We start from the raw sequence: 16,450 nt of genomic DNA on the forward strand, positions 1-16,450 counted from the left end.
AAGCCGACCCTCAAAGCCGGCACCCGGACTCGCTTGCCCTCCCCGCAACTCCGGCTCCCGTCTGATCCCGGGGTGCGTGCTGCCTCCTCCCACCCCTCCCTCCTACACACGCTCCTCCCCCTTCAAAAGAAAAAAAAAACTCTTCATCCACTTTGATAACGGGGTTTCTCCCAAAACAGAGCTTTAAAAAGGACAGGAAAATCTGGAATAGGCCGGCCCCGCCCCTCGTTCCCGCCTCGTTTCCCCCCATTCCCAGCCTTTCCAATGGTATCGCCCACTCCGCCCCTCGCGGGTCCACAGCGGCCCCGGCGCAGACGGAGGCGGAGTGCTGCGGGACAATCGCGCTCCCAGCTTGCCTCTCAAGGGCAGCTTTCTCCCTCTGGTGGGGACCTGGGTCATGGAGGGGGTGGCGAGGAGAAAGCAGGATGAGGCTGCCCTTCCGTTGCCCAGGCTAAAGGTTCATGTCTGGGAAGCTGGACTCAGCTTGCTAGACTAGTCGCCTTCCTCCTTGCCGGGGCGCTGGGACTGAAAGAAGAGACTTTCTCCTCCTTCCTGCTCCCCGGGACAGCTGTGCTCTCCGAGTCTCTCCCTTCTCTCTAGCCCCACTCCCCACCTCGCTCTCTTGGTGTGGCATATTTGCACAGGCGTTTTTCTTGCGCCTTTCTTTGGGTGGGTGGCTTGGTGGAAGGGTCGGCGGAGCTGGCGAGAGGAGGGACCCCAGAAGGTTTGCTTTCTCACTCTTGATTCTCTCGTGCTGCCGGCTTGTCCAATTTCGGCGCCGGGCGATTGGCAACAGGAGGCCGTGGATATTCCCCATCGGAGGGGCTTCGAGGGCGATGGTGTTCTTAGGTCATTTGCATGTTCGCACGTGTAATCTTATTTTTGCTTGTTTTTCATTGAACTAATCGCAGAATAGCGACCTCGGGAAGTATTAAACATTTGCCCGTAAGTGAGCGCCTGTAGGTCCACTAAGACCCTCCCTCAGCCCAGATGGCTCTCCGCCCAGCTCTCCTCATCTACTCGCCACACACTGCCCGGGTGCCATGACCTTGAAACCCCAGACACTCGCCTTTCTGCGGAGGAGGAAAGGATTAAGTTTGGACTGTCCACAGGGGTGGAGTTGGGAGAGGCTAAGGGTACCAGTCCTAGGGCCTTCAACATTCATTTTATGTAGTCTTGTCATCTCAACCAGATAGTCACAAATGTGCTCCAGTCAGATGAACAATAATTAGCCACCCAGAGATGAGCCTATCACAGATAAACTAAAGCTTGCCTGCGGCCAAGACCACGTCACTGGGGTCCCCCCACATTCCACCCACTGGCTTACAGTGTTTTACTCACCTCAGAGGATACACATCATTCTACGCCCTGCCCGCCTCTCATTTTCTTTACTTCTGCCTCCCATCCAGTCTCCCATCGCTTGGTCTTGTACCTCTTTTATCCACCACCCCTTCTTTATACTCTCTCCCTCCCTTTTTCTGCCAGCCACTGTCATCTCCTGTAAGCCTGTCTCCTGCAGCCAATGCTTTGTATCACCTATCCTCAGGATGCACTTATGAATAAACCTTGTCCTGCATAGCATAGGGAGATCCCCTGATGATGTTCATAATTGACGGAATGTAGCTATTGTGACATTCCTCAGCTCTGTTGACAGTAGTTTCCCTTGAGAAAATGTCTTTTCCTATTATCCCATACCTAAATCTAATTTTACTGTTAAATTTAGAAAGACCCACTGAGCAAGAACTAGCTAGTTATCTGTTTAGATAGCACTGTAATACTACGTTGTTGAGACACAGTTCAATGTTAAACAACCAAAATTTTAATATCGCTAGCCAATTTTATTCCCCCAGCTTTTCCCTGATGGTTCTAGTCTTCAGGAAAACTAATTCAGTCAACATTTTTAAAATGTGCCAAAGGCTTAATATGGGGTCTATCCATGCAATTTGCTACAGAGACCATGAGTTTCTCAAAAAAAAAAAAAAATGATATGAGCTTTAAAAATAAATTTCCTATATGGGTTTTGAGAAATTAAATAATGGTATGCTATGATGATATTCTCTCACCTACAGTATAAAGAGTATGGAACAAAAGCATTTATAGATGTTATATAAGTACTAAAATAGCAGCATGCTGTTGTTTTACCTACATGTATTATGTTCTAATAATAATTTGTGTTGATATATCATCTTCAACCAGAGATGGCAAAGCTCATGCTCACTTCCCAGGGAAGGTACCAATTACTATTATCACTACTTGACAGCAGGAATAACCTGGGCACAGAAGTTGAGTACTGTGCAAACATTGCCACCATAAGCAGTGGTTTTTCCAGCCAGAACCGTGTTCTTGCCTTCCAATAGGCACCACTGACCACTTAATATTCTTCTTTAAGTTAAAAACAAATTTACTAAGGCAACTCAAATTTCTACCTCCTAAAAAGTGTCCAGTCTTAAATTATATTTTCATCAGGTAAAATAAGCATAGACATACCCACCTCAAGCTTTCCTGTTGGAAATTATGACTGGGCACAAAAAAAAAAAAAGGATTTTCATTTCAAAGTAAAACCCATTTTTCCAAGGACAAGAATTACTTTTGTTTTTTTAAAATCTTTTACAGTATTCTTGGATTTTAGACCCATTTTTCACTTTCCAACTTTATAGATAATTCATGTAGCAAACTAATTAAAAGAATAATTATTACTAATTTATTAATATTTCTGACACCAATGAATACTAAATACATATATTTACTTCTCAGAAAAATAATATCTGAACAAAAAGCCAAGTGATCAATGCCAGAAATGATTTCATTGTTTTGGGTTAAAAGTACTAAGGGTGTCCATCCCACTTTCTTTCTCAAAGACTTTAAATTATCAAGGTTCACTTACTCTTTAACTAAAATAAAAAGTTTTTACTTTAAAAAAGAAATAATTATTTAAAGTGCTGAGAATTTTGCATTTATTAAAATCATCCAAATTAAAACTATCATTAGAAGTCCATAAGGGATTGGATCAAAGTATCTTATAGTTTAGGTAGGACATTACATACTTTAGCCAATTCTCCTTACTGTAAGCAAGTCTTTTATAACCTGCTGTGTGAAGAAGCATAGTGTTTACCTTGATAGAAAAGATGAACAATACTTTGTAGAATGTTTCATCTTGGTAACAGATAATAATCTGATGTTACCTACCTAGATTCTCAGAATTCTAGAAGAGAATAAAGCAAATACTTAAAAAGCAACCTGCAATCCCACAACAAGTCCAAAACTTGGCAAAATTTTCATCAATCTCATATCCATCAGATTCAATGCTTTTCCTATTGAAAAGATCTTCACCCATATAGTTATACTGCTCCCTCAGATTTTCTTTTGAGTCCTTACTCAAGTTTCACTTTCTTGCTGAGGCTCTCTAAGACCGCCCCATATGAAAGAACTGCCTCCACCCCAATCTCTACCTCCTTAATTTTATTTTCTCCATTGCATTTTACTATCAGACATGTATATATTTATTATGTTTCTTTTTTTCCTTTACTAGAGTGAAGGAGCACTTCAGGCATCTATTTTTTTTTTTCACTGCTAAAACCCAAGCACCTAGAATATTGCTACATAGATTCCAGATTGAATGATCAAATGATAACTATAGTGACAGCATATTCAAGTGCATATCTAATGGCAAACAAACTCAATAGAAGTATATTAATGTTTAATATCCTGAGTTTATCATTAATCATCTGGAACTTTTTCAAGCTGGAAGATGGTTACACTGACCATTGCTTAAGACTGATTTAATTGCCATTGGTGCTGCATTTTAAACTATTGCTTCTCCTTTCCATATTTATTGTTCTGCATTCTGCTTTGAAATTCTAGGACTGGGACTGTGCAAACTACAGTTCTCCTTTACCAGTTAGCTATCTGATATATTCTATCAATAGAGGTCACTGGTCACTGGAGAGAGAGAGTGAAGGCAGGAATATGGGAGAAAGGACTATTTCCTTTCCGTTTTCTTCTTGTTCCTATCAGCATCACCTCAGCAATAATAGCCTGTCACTTTGTCTTTGCCCGTTGCTTCCAAACTCTCACTTCCTTTACATGCTAAAAAAGCTCATCATAACCCCTAAATGGTACTAGCCCCAGCTAAACTCTAGAGTTTCCCCATTTCGTAGGTCCAATTCTAGGCTCAGCAGGGTCTCTCCTCCAAGCTTCTGAGTTCTAATAATCCAACCTTTTCCTTTTGTTCCCCCAGCTCTAAAGGTGGTAATATCCTCCTTTCCAGCACGTAACTTCATATCTTTGCATCACCTCAAAGTTACCGTTTTTGATCTGGAGATTCCCTCCAAACCCTGGTAATATTTCTCTATAATAAGTTCCTTCAGATACACAGTATGGTATCTGTATTCCTCACTGAACCTCATTTGATACTCTATTTTTTAGTGACTATTTCCTAAAAATTTTCCTTACAACAGTTATTTTTCTCTACATCAAACTGTGTAAAATTAAAATCGCACTACCATTCCAACAATAAATGTAAGTAAAAGCAATAAGGTAAATTAGCAAAACTTTTTCCATTTCCTTGGCACTAATCCACAGTAAACAGAATTGGTGAGAAACAAATGGAGGTAATTAGGTTGATGTTGTAGTCATATATGCTTTGTTTTTGTTGATGTTTATCATTTAGGTCATGGTAAAAAATCAATACAAATTTTTCATTTTAGGTGGTTTAGGTGATTTAATTCGTTTATGGACCTTGACTACACTGAACAATCATGAAACTAAAAGTCAAGAGGATTATTTGGAAATATAGGAATTGGACTTCTCTCCCAAACCAACATGAAAATAAACATACATTTTATGTAATTATCTAAAACCTACCTCTAATTTTAATATATAGCTCTTTTGTAGGAGTGCTAGGGTTCCAAAGCATATAACTTGAAAAACTGATATTCAGGCTGAAAGGAGAGGTATTTTACACCTTTGTGGTAGGTTAATTTAACAAAGATGGTTAAACTACTATATGCTGGATTTTGTGTAGGTGCTGGGAACAGAAAACCCCATGTTCTGACTCCATATACTAATAACAATATTCGTGCAAACACTGAAGAATGCAAAGTAGAGGAGCAAGCAGAGAAAATGTTCAAGTTTTGCCTAAAAAAGACTGGGAAGCCCTCACAAAAGAAACATGTGAACAATCGTAAAGAATGACTAGAGCCGGATGCTATAGTACATGCCTGTAATCCCAGCATCTCAGGAGGCTGAGGCAGGAAGATTGAGAGTGAATGACTAGAAGTTTTCCATACACTTTGGAGAAAAGCAGCAAGGGAATAGAGAAATGACAGATGAAGGTTAAAGAGGCATGACACAGCATCATATGTTCTGGAAAACACAAGCATTTCTGTGCTGCCAAAGGGTAGCATGCAAAGAGTCGTTAGGGGAAAAGGTGAAAGTGAAGTTAGATGAGTAGTCTGGGATTTTTAAAAACCTGGTAAAGAAGTTTTGATTTTATCTGATAGATTGTGAGAACAGTTGAATAATTTTGAGCAGGTAAATGACAAGATTAGATTTATTAGAAAAGTCAGAAAAGAGTGCAAACTTGAAGACGAATGGATTGCCAGGAGATTTGAGAGAATCATAACCAGGAATTATAAATTGTAAGGAGCAGAATGAAAGAAGGTCTGAACTTTCATTTGTAGATGGAATAAAGGGGAAACTTGTATGTAAATGAGAAAGTGAATTCAAGAGAATTTTAGTATTCTAAAACAAAATCTGTTTCCAGAGTGAGCTGATTATGGTACGGGTAGGTAGGAGATAACCTAGGTGACTGAGAGAAGCAGGAGGAGGAAGGGAGAAGAAAAAACTGATAAAAAAAAAGAATGAAGAGAAAATTACTCAAAAAGGATATGAGAATGTGGGTAGAGGTAGAAGGATAGTAATAGACCATGGAGAAGGAAATTAGGAAAGGAGCAAATGACATAGGCTGCAATAATGCAATCAATGATGTTATAAAATATCAGATAAAATTTTACCACATTTTATAATTACTTCTACTAAATATTATTCCACTGAGTTTTAATCTCAGTTAATCAGGTTCATATAATGTTCAGCAAGTTTCTTTACACTGCCAAATTCAATAATCAGATTTTTGATTGAAGAGAGAGAAAAGATAGATTAGCCTCAGCCTTCCATTTCCCCCAACCCAAAAAGGTATGCAAATCCTCTACTTCATGACCTTGGACAAGTTATGGATTCTTGAGTTTCCTAGTATGAAAACAGGGAACGGAACGTGAGTAATTCCTTCATCACAGTACAGCTTAAGGATTAAACTAGTTCATATAATAACGTTAGAATAGGCCTGAAACATAAAGCATAAGAGATGTAGTTGTGACCATAGTTGTATTAGTATTAGCAGTAGTAGTATTTTAAGCATATATTCAAGAAATACATATGGATCACAGAAGCCTGGGAGTAGAATGTTGGTAAGGCTAATGTTCCTAACAATCCAGTTGAAATCTTAAAGCCAGTTTTGATCAACTCTGCCTTCCATTGGCCAGAGTACACTAATTCACCCTTCTACTTTATGGTTTACAAATCTCCAGTGGTCAGTAAAATAATGCCCTCCCTCCAAAGTTGTTCCCACTTTTTCTAGTCTAGCTCCTGTTTTCCTACATCATCATCACCATTGAATTCTTTGTCTTACACGTTTTGTCTTCTGACACATCTCCAAAACATTATTGCTGTTCTGGCTTTTCTGTCTTCCTATCCAGAATGAACTTCATGGTAAACTTTTCAGTAATGCACTTCTCAAGACCTTATCTGCTTTGCAAACCTTTGCTAATGACATTCATCAAAGTTGCTTGATAAAATCTTAACAGGATGCCAGCTATAATTCCCGAAATTTCATGGTATCAAACTTACCCTCAGGTTCCCAAAGATATGCAACAATTCTTACAGTTATCCTTATTGAAGCCTTTGCAACAACTGTTCCAAATTTTCCCCTTTCTCCTCGTCCTCCATCCTCTTCCTTCACCATGCACTCTCATTGGTTAACAAAGCTTCCAATTTCCATTGGGGAAAAAAAGGAACCCCTTCTAGATGAAGTACTTCTATCACTTTCTAATTTAAATTGTTACCCTTTTCTTTCAACAATGACTTAAAATACCAATGGGAGTAAACTCATCCTCAACCCTCCTCAACTCCCCAACTCAACAGCAATAATTTTTTTTTCACAGCTGAGTGTGGAAGAGCAGAGATACAACTTATCTCTTAAAAATAGATCAAACACTTTGAGTATTATAATTCTTAAAATCTAATTTCAGACCAAGGAACCCAGCTTCAAAGATAACAAATTGCTGATAATAGTGTGGCTGTCCTTTTGTACTGTAGAGACTTTGTTATGATATCAAAAAGGCCAAAGGATTTGACCTAATTTATGGAATTAAATTGGGAGCCATCAGTCAGCTGGTCAAGGAAATGAGTTCTATTTCTTTCATGATCAAATACTTTCTCTTTAGGAAATATTTTTGCAAATTATTTTTAGACATATATGACCATAGAGTGTGTGACATATCATATATAGAGAGAGTATAACTTATTCTAATTAGGATCCCATTCTTGTGGTTGTACATGATGTGGATTTTCACTGTGGTGTATTTATATATCAACATAGGAAAGTTATATCTGATTCATTCTGCTGTCTTTCCTATTCCTGTACCCACTCCATTCCCTTTATTCCCCTTTGTCTAATCCAATTAACTTCTATCCTCCCCCACCTCTCCGCTTTGTTGTGTGTTAGCATCCACATATCAGAGAGAATATTCCACCTTTGATTTTTGTGCTTGACTTATTTCACTTAGCAAATAATCTCCAAATCTAACCATTTACTAGCCAATTTATGAAGTCATTCTTTTTCTCTGGGTGAATATTATTCCATCGTGTATGTAGACCACATTTTCTTTATCCATTCATCTGTTGAAGGGCTTAGCTATTGTGAATTGAGCTTCTATAAACTTTGATGTGGTTGTATCACTAGTATGGTTGTGTTCAGTAATATGCTGAAATTAAGTTCTTTGGATATATGCTGAGGAGCAGTATAACTAGATCAAATGGTGGTTCAATTTCTAGTTTTCACAAATCTCCATACTGCTTTCCAGAGTGCTTGCATCAATTTGCAGGCACACCAGGCACCCCACATCCTCAACAACATTTTTTGTTGCTTGTATTTTTAATTGTTGCCATTCTGACTGAAGTCAGTTGAAATCTCAGCGTAGATTTAATTTGCATTTCTCTAATTGGTAGAGATGTTGAAAATTATTTCATATATTTATTGACCATTTGTATTTCTTATTCTGTGAAGTGGCTGTTCAGTTCCTTTTTTGTTTATTGATTGGGTTATTTGTTTTTTGTTTGTTTGTTTGTTTTACATGTGTATTTGTTTTTTGTTTGTTTGTTTTGGTGTTAAGTTTTTTTACATTTATCTATCCTGGAGATTAATGCTTTGAGGTACAGGTTGAAAGGAAAGTGACCACAACACTTGGAGTGACCAAGAGATCTTTATTGCAGCAGTGAGAAAGAGGAGGAGAGAGAGAGAGAGAGAGAGAGAGAGAGAGAGAGAGAGAGAANGAGGAGGAGGAGGAGGAAAGAAAAGCAAGAGAGAGAGAGCAAGAGCAAGAGAGAGGGGCCCGGCAGGGGTGAGTTTTTATAGCCAAAATGTGATGGGGTCTCTGGTCTGCAAGCTGCCTTGTTGGCATAAAGTAATTGGATCATACAGTAGTGTCATCTTCTGCCTTCAGGCAGGCGGGGCAGGGGCTAGATTTGGGTTTCCATTGCACAAGATGGGTGGGGGTCGAGTGTTCAGCCTTGAGTGGGGTTGAGTGTTCAGACTTGACTCAAACAGGTGATAAAGGACCAGACAGAGGGGGGTTTAAGTGCATGGGTTATCCTGCAGCTAACATTCATTCAGCCTGCCCTACAAACAACTTAGTTCAGCCTGTCCTGCACCTAATACAGGTGATGAAGATTTTCTCCCATTCTGTAGGCAGTCTCTTCATGATCTTGATTGGGTTTTTTTTGTTGTTGTTGTTTTGTTTTATTTTGGTTTTGGCATTGAAGAAGCTTTTTAGTTTGGTAAAATCCAATTTATTGATTCTTGATTTTAATTTTTGTGCTTTAGGCATCTTGTTGAGGAAGTCAGTTCCTAAGACTACATGATGTAGAGTTGGCTCTATATTTTCTTCTAATAGTTGCAGGCTCTCTGGTCTAATATTTAAGTCCTTGATCCACATCAAATTGAGTCTTGTGCAGGGTGAGAGATAGGGTTTCCATTTCATTCTGCTACGTATAGATTTCCAGTTTTCGTAGCACCATTTGTTGAAGAGGCTATCTTTTCTCCAATGTATGTTTATGGCACCTTTTCTACTATGAGATAAATGTATTTATGTGCGTTTGTCTCTGTGTCTTCTCTTCTGTTGCATTGGTCTTCATGTCTGTTTTTATGCCAATACTATGCCATTTTTGTTACTATATGTCTGTACTATAATTTAAGACCTGGTATTGTGATACTATCTGCTTCACTTTTCACACTAAGGATTGCTTTGGCTATTCTGGTCCTCATGTCTTTCCAAATGAATTTCATGACTGCTTTTTCTATTTCTGTGAAGGACGTTGTTATAGTTTGGATGTGAGGTGTCCCTCAAAAGCTGGTGTGTGAAACAATGCAAGAAGGTTCAGAAGAGAAATGATTGGGTTGTAAGAGTCTTAACCCAATCAGTGAATTAATCCTCTTATAGGGATTAATGGAGTGGTAATTCAAGTGGTATGATATGGCTGGAGGAGGTGGGAAGTGGAGTGTGGCTTTGGGTACATATTTGTATCTCACAAGTGGAGACCTCTCTCTCTGCTCTCTGATCACAATGTGAGCTGCTTCCCTCTGCCACACTCTTCCGCCATAATGTTCAGCCTCACCTGGAGCCCCAAGGAAAGGAGCTGGCCTTCTATGTACTAAGACATATGAAATCATGAGCCCTCAAATAAACTTTCCTTCTCTATAGTTGTGACTAAAGTTCGGGTCCTTTAGTCACAACTGCAAAATAGCTGACTAGACTAGATATCATTGAAATTTTAATAGGAATTGTATTAAATCTATACAGTGCTTTTGGTAATATGGCCATCCTTTTTTTTAATTCTATTTTTTTTTAGTTGTAGATGGACACAATACCTTTATTTCATTTATTTATTTTTATATGGTGCTGAGGATTGAACCCAGTGCCCCACATGTGTTAGGCAAGTGCTCTACCACTGACCCACAACCCCAGTAACAATATGGTCATCTTGATAATATTAATTGTACCTATCTAAGAACATGGGATATAGTTCCATCTTCTAAGTTCTTTTTCAATTTCTTTCTTTTGTATTTTTGTATTGTGTGGCTTTCATTGTAGATGTTTTTCACTGCTTTTGTTCGATTGATCCCCCCCAAAAAATTTTTTTTTGAGGCTATTGTGAAAGGGTTAGTTTTCCTAATTTCTCTCTCAAAACTGATTCATTATTGGTGTATAGGAACACAATTGATTGATGGGTGTTAATTTTATATCCTGCTTCTTTGTGAATTTACTTATGAGTTCTAGAAATTTTCTGTTGGAATTTTTGGAGTATTCTAAATAGCCAATCATATTGTCAGCAAATAGGGATAGTTTCAGCTCTTCTTTTCCTATTCATGTCCATTTTAATTTCTTTCTTTTGCCTAATTACTCTGATTAGGGTTTCAATAAATATCTTGAATGGAAGTGCTGAAAGAGGGCATCCCTGTCTTGTTTGAGTTTTTAGAAGGAATGCTTTCAATTTTTCCCCACTTAGAATGATGTTGGCCTTGGGTTCAATATATAGAGATTTTAAATGTTGAGGTATGTTTCTACTATCCCTAGTTTTTCTAGTGTTTGAATGGATGAATGGATGCTGTATTTTCTCAAATGTTCTTTCTGCCTCTGTTGAGATAATCATGTGATTCTTGCCTTTAAGTCTGTTGATGTGGTGAATTATGTTTATTGATTTCCATATGTTGAACCAACCTTGAATCTCTAGGCTGAAACCAACTCAATCATGGTGCACTATCTTTTTAATATGTTATTGCATGTGATTTGCCAGTATTTAATTAATAATTTTTCACATCTATGTTCATCAGGAATATTGGTCTGAAGTTTTCTTTCTTTGTTGTTTCTTTGTCTGGTTTTGAGATCAGGGTGATAATAGCTTTATAAAGTGAATTTGGAAGAGTTTCCTCCTTTTATATTTTATTGAATAAATTGAGGAAGACTGGTATTATGTCTTCTTTGGATAGCTGGTACAACTCGACTGAGAATTCATATGGTCCTGGGCTTTTCTATGTTGGTAGGCTTTTGATGGTATCTTCAATTTCATTACTTGAAATTGATCTATTTAAATTTTTTTTCTTTTGGTACCAGGTATTAAACTCAGGGGCACTCAACCACTGAGTCACATCCCCATCCCTATTTTATATTTTATTTAGAGTCAGGGTCTCACTGAGTTTTTTATGGCCTTGCCATTGCTTAACTTGTGATCCTCCTTTGAACTTGTGATCCTCCTGCCTCAGCCTCTTGAGAGGCTCAGATTACAGGTGTGTGCCACTGTGCCAGGCTGTTTAAATTTTTTATATCCTCCTAATTCAATTTGGGCAGGTCATATGTCCCTAGAAATTTGTCAATGTCTTCAAGATATCCTATTTTATTAGAGTATAAATTTTCAAAATACTTCCTGATTATCCTCTGTATTTCAGTGGTGTGCATGGTGATAATTCCATTTTCATCATGAATTTTAGCAATCTGTATTTTTTCCTGGTTAGCTTGGGTAAGGGTTCATCAATTTTATTTATTTTTTCAAAGAACAACTTTTTGTTATGTTGATTTTTATTTTTTGTTGTAATTTCATTGATTTCAGCTCTGATTGTATTTATTTCCTGTATTCTACTGCTTTTAGTGTTGATATGTTCTGTTTTTTTTCCTAGGGCCTGGAGATATAGTGTTAGGTTGTTTATCTGTTGACTTTCTATTCTTCCAATGAAAGAACTCAATGCAATGAATCTTTTAGAATGGCCTTCATAATGTCTCAGAAATTTTGATATGTTGTATTGCTATTCTCATCTACATCTAAGCATTTTTTTATTTTACCCCTGATTTTTTTTCCTGCTATCCATTGGACATTCAGTAGCATATAATTTAGTCTCCGTGTGTTGGAGTAGCTTCTATTTTTATTTTATCATTTATTCTGAATTCCATTATATTATGAGCTATAAAATGTAAGGTATTTTCTTTCTTTTTCTGTTTTTTGTTTGTTTGTTTGTTTTTAATTTGCTAAGAGTTGTTTTGTGGCCTAAGATATGGTCTATTTTAGATAAGGATATGTGTTTTTCTGAAAAGAAAATGTGTTTAGTCATTGCTGGATGATATATTCTATATATGTCTGTTAAGTCTAAATTATTAGTTGCATTTTTTATTTCTATAGCTTATTTATTTTGTTACTGTTTTGAAGATGTATCCAGTGATAAGACAGTTAAAATCACCTATTATTATTATGTTGTGACCTATTTGATTCTTGAAGGTAGAAAGGTTTCTTTTGATGTATATGTGTGCACCATTGTTTGGGGCATAAATATTTACAATTATGTTGATGTATAAGTCCATTAAGCAGTATGAAATGACTTTCTTTGTCCCTTCTGATTAACTTTGGCTTGACATCCAAATTATCTGATATGAGGATAGAAACCACTGCTTGTTTATGAGATCCATGTGAATGACATGTTTTCCCCATCCTTTTACCTTCAGTCTGAGGATGTCTTTGCCTATGAGGTAAGTCTCTTGGAGACAGCATACTGCTATATCTTGTTTTTTCTTCCAATATGCCGGTTTATGTCTTTTGATTGATGAGGTTAGGCCATTTCTGTTCAGTGTTATTATTGACAAATTATTTTTATTTCCTATCATTTGATTAATTTCTGGTTTTTAATTTGAATTAATTTCTTCTTTGATTAACTATTTTTCTAGTGTAGTTTCTTCCTTTTCTAGGTTATACTTCTATTTTTTATTTCTTCCTCATGAAATAATTTATTGAGTATGTTTTTTAGTGCAAGCTTTCCAATTGTGAATTCTTTTAACCTGTTTTTCTCATGAAAAGTTTTTATTTCTTTGTCATTTCTGAAGCTTAATTTTGCTGTGTATTATATTCTTGGCTGGCAAACATTTTCTTTCAGAGCTCGGTATATGTTATTCCAAGACCTCCTAGCTATCAGGGTCTGAGTTGAGAAATCACCAGAGATCCATATGGGTTTCCCTCTGAATGTGACCTGTCCTTTTTCTGGAGCAGCCTTTGAAATCATATCCTTACTGTGTATATTAGGCATTTTCATAATAATGTGCTTTGGTGTGGGCCTGTTGTAATTTTATATATTTGGGGTACTGTAAGCCTCCTGTATTTGATTTTCCATCTCATTCTTAAGGTTCTGGAATTTTTCAGATATTATTTCATTGAAAAATTTGTAAATTCTTTTAATTTGTATCTCTGAACCTCATGTGTCCTGATAAATTTTATATTTGGTCTTTTCACGTTATCTCATATTTCTTACAAGTTCTGTTCATAGTCTCTTAACATCTTTTCCCCATGTTCAACTTTATTTTCAAGATTACATATTTTAGTTGTGTGTGGTGGTGCACATCTTTAGTCCCAGTGCTCAGGCGGGTGAGGTAGGAGGATCGCATGTTCAAAGCCAGCCTCAGCCATTTAGTGAGGTCCTAAGGAATTTAGTGAGACCCTGTCTCAAAATATAAAATAAAATGGCTGCATTGTGGCTCAGTGGTTAAGTGCACCTAGGTTCAATCCTTTGAAAAAAAAATTATATATTTTGCCTTTGTTGCCTGAAACTCTATCTTCCAAGTGTTCTAGTCTGCTATTGATAATTTCCATTGAATTTTTAATTTGGTTTGATTCCTTCATTTCAAGGATTTCCACTTGATTTTTTTTTTCAGAATTGCTCTTTATTGAGGTGATCTTTCACTTCCTGTATTTTCTCCCTGATTTCACTCCTTCTGTCATCCTTTCCCTCATCGATCTGTTTAACTATGTACATCCTTAACTCCTTTTCTGACTTTTCTTCCAGCATGGTGTTGATGAATTCTGTTATGGAAGTTTTTTGGTTTGCTTGAGGCAGTTTTTTCCCTTGCTTTTTTCATGTTGTTTGTGTGTCTACCCATATAAGAGTTTGGATCTGTGGACTTATAGTGTCCCTGAAAATTTCCAGTACTTCACAATTTAGGGGTAAACAAGTAATTACAACAACCAATGCAAACAGTATACAGAATTAAATCAAATATTTCCTATTATGACATCTACAACGTTAATTGTCACAATGAACAGAAATGATGTGATCAGTTATTGCCTACAGTAAAAACATTAAGTTTGCAAAAGGGTTTACAATTTTGAATGGTGAACAAGGAGAGAAACAAAGAGATGTAAGATGTGATGGTTATGAAGGAGGAAGAGAAAATAGAAGTAAAAAAAATCAGATGAAGAGTGAAAGAGTGAACAATAGAGTTTGTTAGCAGAAGAAAAGAGAGAAAGAGCATTAAGGGAAATAGATGAGAGAAATATGTGTGTGTGTGTGTGTGTGTGTGTGTATAATAAAAAAATAAAAAATAAATAAAAAAGAATAAAAAACAAAACTGACATGTACTAATAAAATATCGTAGCCCTCAAAAGCTCGAGCCATGAAAAAAACTGCCTTCAAAATATGCTAGAAATGAGAATAAAGAGATAAATATATGTGTGTCCATAAAACCATTAAGCTCAAAATTAAGCAGAAAAAAAGAAAAGTTCTTGATGAAAAGTTAAAGAATTGTGTCCATTGAAGTTCAAAAGATTTCAGCTTCCTTTCTCAGCAGTGTTAGGTGGGGTGGGTTCCACTGTGATGTCTGTTTCACCTTCATGGTAGGGTTGCTGGAGTTTGAGAGGAGATCCCATAGACATGGGAGGTGAGACTTAGGATTAGGTAGGCTCCAGGTTCTTTGTTGAATGGTGATTGGTCTGAAGATTTTAAATCAATGCACATCCAGGACACAGCAGTTGCTAGTCCCTGCTGGGAAACTACTTCCCAAGGATCTCCCTTGGCTTCTGCTCATGTGGCAGAGGATCCAATTCTTTGCTCCCTTCATCACCCATGAACCCCTTGTTTCCTGGTCTTGCTGGTTCAGTTTCCAAACTCAATCATTCCTGACCCTGCCCTTTCAAGTTCCCTGCTGGTCACATCTCTCCCAGCTGGTCCTGTACGTCATTGGATTCAAGGGGAAGGGAGGCTCCCAGACAATTTCCATGACCTGTATTTTCCCATGTAAACTCCTCTTTGAGACTCTCTCTGATCACATAGACACTTTCTTTGTCCGGCAGTGTGGGTTTGACAGGCCCAAACTTTGGAGCCCAGCATGAGTTTACCAAGAATCAGCCCCTGTAGCTGCTGGGCCCCATGGCACAGCTGGAAAAATGGCTCTTTCTTCTGTCCTCCATGGGCAGCCTGGAGAGACTCTGTACCTCTCTTGCACTGGGATAATGAGCAGCATGATTTGCAGGTCAGTTGGCTGTCTCTTTTTATCTCTGACCTCTCTATACCCAAACATGCCATAGGCCTCCTGAAAATTTGGATTCCTTTAATTGCCTCTTCTCTCCACTTTGCTTTCAGGGAGATCACTCTGGTTGGCATTGGCTGTGGTGGTGGCAGCTGTACTGGGTATTATTTTCTTATTTTATTATATCCAATCTCCTGAGTCTCTGATTTGCTTTGACTATCCATTAATAATTCCCAGTAATGTCCTCCACTTCTTTTTACCTACCTTGCTGAGAATCTGCCTATCTGCTTTCTTGGTTTCACACCATAGAACAGCCAGGAAACTGACCTCCTCTATTCCATCATCTTACCAAACCTCTCATGATCAATACTTGTAATGTAATGCTTGGCTACTGTCATTTGGTGTTTGAAAATATCATTTTGGAACAAAATATATGAGATACTTAGGTAAACAAATAGATATTTTCATTTTCTATGATTCAATAACTGGATGTGCTAGAACCTCATAATTAGAGTCTTTGCTAATTTTCTTGACTTTTTTTATTATTTTCTTCATGCATTACATAAGAATTCCATTTATTTAACTCTTCAAATTTGTCATTTCCTGTCTATTTCTATAACTATCTCCATGGTTACTTAAATTAATGTGAAAATACTAGATTTTTGAAAAAATACCCAGACATTTATTCTTCTAGCAATTTACCCAGAGAAAGTATGTCATTTCACCCAAAATATATAACATGAGAGAAATTCTTGAGAAACTGACCCTTTTGCCTAATTACAACTTTTAGAACTAGTAAATGTTTTGTCCTGAATGAAGAAACTACATTTTGGAATGCTATT

This window comes from Marmota marmota, unplaced genomic scaffold (genome assembly GCF_001458135.2).
Source record: "Marmota marmota marmota unplaced genomic scaffold, marMar, whole genome shotgun sequence".
NCBI classification, from domain to species: Eukaryota; Metazoa; Chordata; class Mammalia; order Rodentia; family Sciuridae; genus Marmota; species Marmota marmota.